This window comes from Oryza sativa, chromosome 4, assembly GCF_034140825.1.
Source record: "Oryza sativa Japonica Group chromosome 4, ASM3414082v1".
NCBI classification, from domain to species: Eukaryota; Viridiplantae; Streptophyta; class Magnoliopsida; order Poales; family Poaceae; genus Oryza; species Oryza sativa.
The window spans coordinates 11,178,077-11,184,258 of record NC_089038.1 but is presented as its reverse complement, the minus strand read 5'-3'; the positions used below and the strand labels follow the sequence as shown (position 1 = coordinate 11,184,258).

Here is a 6,182-nt window from a genome sequence, read left to right as displayed (position 1 = left end):
AACGGGTGAGCCCTACAGGATGCCTCAACAGGTTATAGCAAGTCGAAGCGCTACGTCAGCGAAACCGCCCACCAAAATCGTTGAGGGAGTCACATCGGTTTTAATAGTTGGGGTGCCAAGATATCCGGTATTGCGGATCATGGATATGAATTAGATTGGAGCTATATTTGAGGGAGTCAAAGTGGACTTATACCTTAAAAAAAAAGACCAAACAGACCGAATTTGACCCAATCGGCCCAACAAGCTAAAGCAACTCAATTGACCAACCCTAACTCCGGCTCTCTCCCACTCCACATCGCACGCCGCTTCTCTCCCACTCTGCATCACGCGTCGCCATTTTTCCTCCACATTGCTCCTCCTCTTCCACTCTGCATAGTGCGTTGTGTGTCGCCGCCGTTCATACATCGTCTCCTCATGGCCTCCTCCTCTCCGTCCTCACGTAGCACCGCCGTTGCTATCGCCGATGGTCCTTATCGAGCCACCAAGGCCACATTGCCCTGTCGCTTCGGTCAAGCCTCGTGGCACGCAGTGAGGGGGTGGTTCTATGCACTGGGCTACGTCCGAGCCACCGATGGTCGCCTCCTCCTCCCCGTTGCCCCGCTGCGTCGGCCAATGCTCGGTGGTTCAAGGTGAGGGCATAGACTATGAGCAGCAGTACCGTTGATGATTTTTGCCGTAATTTTTATTTTTCTTCTTTTTTCTTTTTTGAGATTATCAGTCGGTTTTCGATGTTGTGATTTGTCCTCCATACACAATTAGGATTTTGTATCATCTCAATTTATTTATTTTTGGTTTGGCCGCCGTACACGATTATGCTCATGAGATGGAGGGCGCCGCTCAGTTTGACTTTACAGACGAAAAATTTGTGACGCACCTATAGCCCATTATAAGTGGTGACACCAATAATATTTTATACCCATTTTTTAAAAACTGGTACATATATATCTGGGATATATGTGTCCGTTTTATATAAAAAATAATACACTCGTGTAGCTAAACATAGCCGCATGGAGCGAGGAAAAAATATAGCAGCGGCTGGCGCTCTCCCCCTCCCCTGTGCAGCGGCCGACGCCTCTTTGTCCCTCTCTCCTGTGCGGCGAGGCCTCTCCTCTCTCGTGCCCGTCTTGTCTCCATCGCCCCCTCCTCCTCTCCCTCTCGCCTCCCTCCTGCGGTGGCAGCGGGTTGGTGGCGGTCGTGGGTGGATCTGGCGGTGGTGGCGGCGTCGTCGTTGGCAGCTCCCTCCACCCCCTCTCACCTCCCTCCAGCGGCAGATCCGGCGGTGGTGGCAGCTTCGGTGGCAGCCACGGGTGGATCCGGCGGTGGTGGTGTTTGCTAAGGGTGGATCCGGCAGCGGCGGCTCCCTCTGCCGCCTCTCTTCTCCCTCCGGCGGCGGTGGTGGCATCGGCGGCGGTTGCGAGTGGATCCGGCGGTGGTGGCGGCGGCCGAGGGTGGACCCGACGGCAGGGGCGCGAAGGTGATGCCCTCCAGGCAAGCAACTCTGGTGCTGCTCCATCTCTCCCATGTCTTTCTTTCTTCGCCGACCGTGTGTTCTGTGCTGTTGTCCGCTCCTCAGCCTCATGCTGATGGCAGCAGCTTTTGGTCTTTCCTGTGAATCTTTGCGAGTATTTTGGAATTATTTGTTTGAGTCCGATTTAGTTTGTTGGGCTGTGGTGTGGATAGTTTGTTTTGGAATCACTTGTTTGATGACTGCCAAATCGGACTGGAAAAATATTGGAAAGTTGTGTGGGCGAAGAAAAATCGTGCAGACGGACGAAATCGGACTGGCACAACCACTCTTTTTAGATGTTTCATAATATAAGGCATGCATGCATGTAGGCAATTAACTATGACCACTTCTCTATTAAATTATTATTTTTTTTAAAATCCTCCACTCTTATGTTTTCTAATTCTATTGGATGCATGCATTGTATTTATTAGGATGATCCAAACTATAAGATGATAATAATTATTTTCTTGGTCATTGGGTTAGGGGTGGTTATGCCTTATATTTTGGAATGGAGGGAGTATGAATTTTATATACCAAATGTTATATTTTCTATAAAGTTTATACGAATATACATAAAAAGTTTCTATACTTTGTATAAATTTTCTATAATTTATATTTCTATGTATAAAATTTATACCGGATATTTTCTATTTTTCTATGTATAAAGATTAATATACTGTATACATAAGCTTGGGTTATAAATGGACTTACATATACTTGCGGCCCAAAACCGAAATAGGCCAACCAGCATGTGGGCCGAAAGAGGAAGTCATGAGATGGGCGAAATAAGGAGGTGGGCCGACTAGCACGTGGGCTGGCTTGTTGGAATCTGTCGTGGTCACACGTGCATGTTAGACTCGCCCACCTTTCGATAGGGTTTATAGAGTAATTTTAGGCATATTAAATCTACTATAGGATTGGAGAAATAGTGGTTTTTGGACCAGATGTAATCTGTGAGGCCAAAGAGAGTTGCTCTAATAAGGGATAGATTAAAGGTAGGCCTTATTAACATTTCGATAGGGTTTATTTCGATAGGGTTTATTTAATCGCCGAAGGGATTTAACCTTTAAAAAGGAAGATTATGTGTATCTGAAGGTGACTCCAGTGAGAGGAACCAAGAGGTTTCAGGTGAAAGGAAAGCTAGCCCCCAGATATATTGGACCATTCCGGATCATTGCTCATCGAGGAGAAGTTGCATATCAGTTGGAACTGCTGCCTTCGATGTCTGGTATTCATGATGTGTTCTACCTATCTTAGTTGAAGAAATGTCTTCGCGTGCGAAAAGAGGAAACACCGTTGCAGTTAGTGGAGTTACAACCAGATTTGACATATCGTGAGGTTTCAATCAAGATTCTAGAGATTGTAGAGGGAACTACGAGGAGTAAGAGCATTTGTTTCTACAAAGTTCAGTGAAATCATACTGAAGCTGAAGCCATATGGGAGCGTGAGGATGATTTGAAGGCAGAGTTTCCGAAGTTGTTCCCAAGCTAGTCCGAATCTCGGAGTCGAGATTCTATTTAAGGGAGGAAGGTTTGTCACATCCTGATTTTTTCACTTTCCTTTCTTTTCGCCTATTTGCGAAAATTCACCTTTGGTTTGCTTGCCTAAAATTAGCTTAATAAAACTTTCATTAAATCAAAACAATTCAAAGTGATGAATTATGCTGTTGGGTTTGTGTTGGGTCCCAGAACTAATGATTCGGAAACCGACATGTTTAACTGTATCAAGCCCTAAATCAGTAGATTGATATAGGTTAAACAATCTGGATCTTTATCGCATACATTTGATCAAGGCTCCAAAGGAGATTTCTTTATATAAAATAATAGGGTATTTACAAGGTTGTGGCTAACTATTACAGCAAAAGCTATAGAATGACTTAACTCCAATGTTTGGCTATAGACTTAAACCATCTGTCTAATCTATATTTGCGAATTAAGTTAGAATGAAACTAACTTATGTGATTGAATTCCCAGCTTCGGCAAAAACTCCAAATAGACTCTGAAAAAGAGGGGTTGAAGCAAGGGTGAGTACAACGTACTCAGCAAGCTATTATATTAATCAACAATGAATGCATGAAATGGTAACATCTGTGTAGAGCTAGGTTTACTTGCAGAAAGGCTGAGAATGTAGAAGTATAAAGTCTATGATGTTTGTAATGCAATAGTATTTAATAAAATATGGAATTATGTTTCTAACCAAGATGCCATTGTGAGTCCCAATGCCCGATACCCGTGAGCACGACTATTCGAATAGTTTTTAAGAATATTCATACTGCAGTAGATGTACGCTTTACCCGCAATCCATGACGTGCCAAACACATTAGCCTTGTCATGGCAAAGCTTTTCGGTTACTAACATCAGTGGTAATTGTTCCATGAACTCTAGTCCCCATACGCTCTGAACGTAACGTTATTAGCAGCGAGAGGAGTTCTGGCGTTCCCGAGGTCTTTAAAGAGAACTGATTGTATGACACCATGTCATCGCAATCAGGGTTCACAAACAAGTTGACGTCAATAAATCTCATATATTTACCTGTGCCTCGGTAAATATCACAATTGCCCTTCGCGGCATAAATTTGCCTCCTGCGCGAGGACTTAAGAAGAACCACTATACAGAGGTACCACCTTTGCTAGATAACTTAATCAGCTAGGTCTATGCCCATACGAGAATTGCGGTCGTACTCATATGTTCTTCACATGTACTTGGCTGTCTTATATCGGTTGGAACAGTACTAGCCACCCGGAAATCAACCATTTCTACCGTACTGTTCCAATCTAAGTTCATTATATTTTTATGCAGTCTAACTAGGCATGGCTAAGCAAAAGCTAGCATATATCTGGTTTGCTATATGTTCAGGTTATGCATTCAAAATCATGAATGACTAATGCATGAGATATTCGAGATATAGAATATAGGATAATAATGCTCAAAGGAGAGGAATAATAACTTGCCTTGCTCCAACGCAAATAAATTCAAGATAGGCAACCTGATTATCCAATGCTCGAAATACCACAGGTTACCATCCAAATATAATAGACTCTACTGAAGAAGAGGAAGAACCAAATTCAATAAAAGCCATAAAATAGCAAGAAAGCAAGAAACGGTTAGAAGGGCTAGGGTTTAGGGTATAGCCTATCTTTTTTATAGGGTCTTGGGATTATTGGGCTAGTATTGGCTGAAGTTGGGCTTTGGTAGAAGAATGGCCAGGATTTACTTGTTCTCGAGTCGATGCTGAAATAGGATAGCATATCGGCTCGTATTTCATGTATAGGTTATAGGTAGTTGGAGGGTAAATGGTTGTGATGATATTCTAGCTGGCGTGGGGTCTGGATAGCAAGCTGATTGAGGTAGGATAAATATCAGCTAGGGTTTAGGTGTTTGCTGGTCGTTGCTAGAGTTGGGCAGTATAATGACTAGAATTGGTATCTTCTCTAGCCGGTGTCAACATAGAGTATAACGGCTAGAGGGATAGGAGGTTTGTGTGGGTTTAGTGGGGAGGAAGTGTTACTCCGACAACCGTGAGTGGCGGCGGAGCGGCTAGGATCACACAGAGCCCAAGAGCTAACTGTGTGGTGTGCTGTGGAGGTCGAGGGAATAGTGAAGCTCCGACCACTATACGCATCGAGGCGTGGGGTGCCAGGAGCAGCACTTCGACCTTGGGTTTGGGTTTTGCCTGGCTTTACAACCAACGGTCCGATGTCGGGGATAGTAAACCGAGAACGTCGCTATGGAAGGCGTAAAGTTCCAACCGGCGGCTTTTTAGTGGCTAAAGGGTATTTTGGATTAAAAAGAAATATTTGAAAAGGCAAACATAAATTCAAACAGTATTTGAATAAATTCAAATAAAATATTAAAAGAGCAAATTTGGGGTCAAAAGATTGGGTTTGAATTTAGATAAATTTAGGTCCAAGTTTCACTGGAATCGGATCTACGGTTTAGGAGATATGGGCTTCTAAATAATAGGATTTGAATTAAATAGGGAAAATACAAAATGTTACTGTGCAGGGGCCCACATGTCAGTCTTTCTTTTTCTTTTTCTCTTCTTTCTTCTTCTTCTTCCTCCCGTCATCTTCCTCCTCTCCTTCTTCCCGTGTAACAACAGAGAGAGAGAAGGGGCGCTGGGGCTCCAGTGGCCGGGGATCAGCGACGTCGGCGGCAACTTGTGTTCCCGGACGACGCGCATCTGGGGAGGATGGTTTCCGGCAGAGGGAGATGAGGAGTTGGCCGGAACGGCAAGTAGAAGAGCTTCTCTTCGGCTGCAAAGGAGGTGGTTGTGGTGGTTGCTATGGGGTGGGGGAGAAGGGAAAAACGGGAAAAATGGGTTCGCCGGAGGGAGGGGGAGTCAGTGGTGCAAGGATTTAGCTAGGGGAACTATAGAGGAGGAGATCGACCGATGGCGGCGTCGGCCGGACTTAGGAGAGAGAGAAGAAGAAGAGCTCAAGGCTCGGATGGGGAAAAGAGCAGGGGTTTGCCGGCTATTTATAGGCGGTGGACGTCGGTTCATGAAGGTCGGTTCGCCGGTGGAGGACGAGGAAGGCACGGCGACGGCTGCGTAGGGGAAAAGAAAACGGCGCCGGCCTCGTCTCCTGATTGGTCGGCAACGGCGGCGCGTGCACGTGGCGGCCGCAGAGGAATTGGCGGCGGAGAAGGAGGAGCACGGCACGGCGACTGACGTC

At 45.3% G+C, this 6,182-nt stretch overlaps 1 long non-coding RNA gene across 1 annotated transcript; it reads right to left on the bottom strand.

Annotated features, from left to right (window-relative positions):
- Positions 1 to 1,088: 1,088 nt before the first annotated feature.
- On the bottom strand, positions 1,089 to 5,956 carry LOC136355943 (uncharacterized). The gene is made up of 3 exons (XR_010740531.1): positions 5,520 to 5,956; positions 4,458 to 4,548; positions 1,089 to 3,505 (listed from the first exon to the last, which is right to left on the bottom strand). It is a non-coding gene; the product is annotated as an uncharacterized lncRNA (long non-coding RNA).
- Between the last annotated feature and the right edge of the window lie 226 nt (positions 5,957 to 6,182).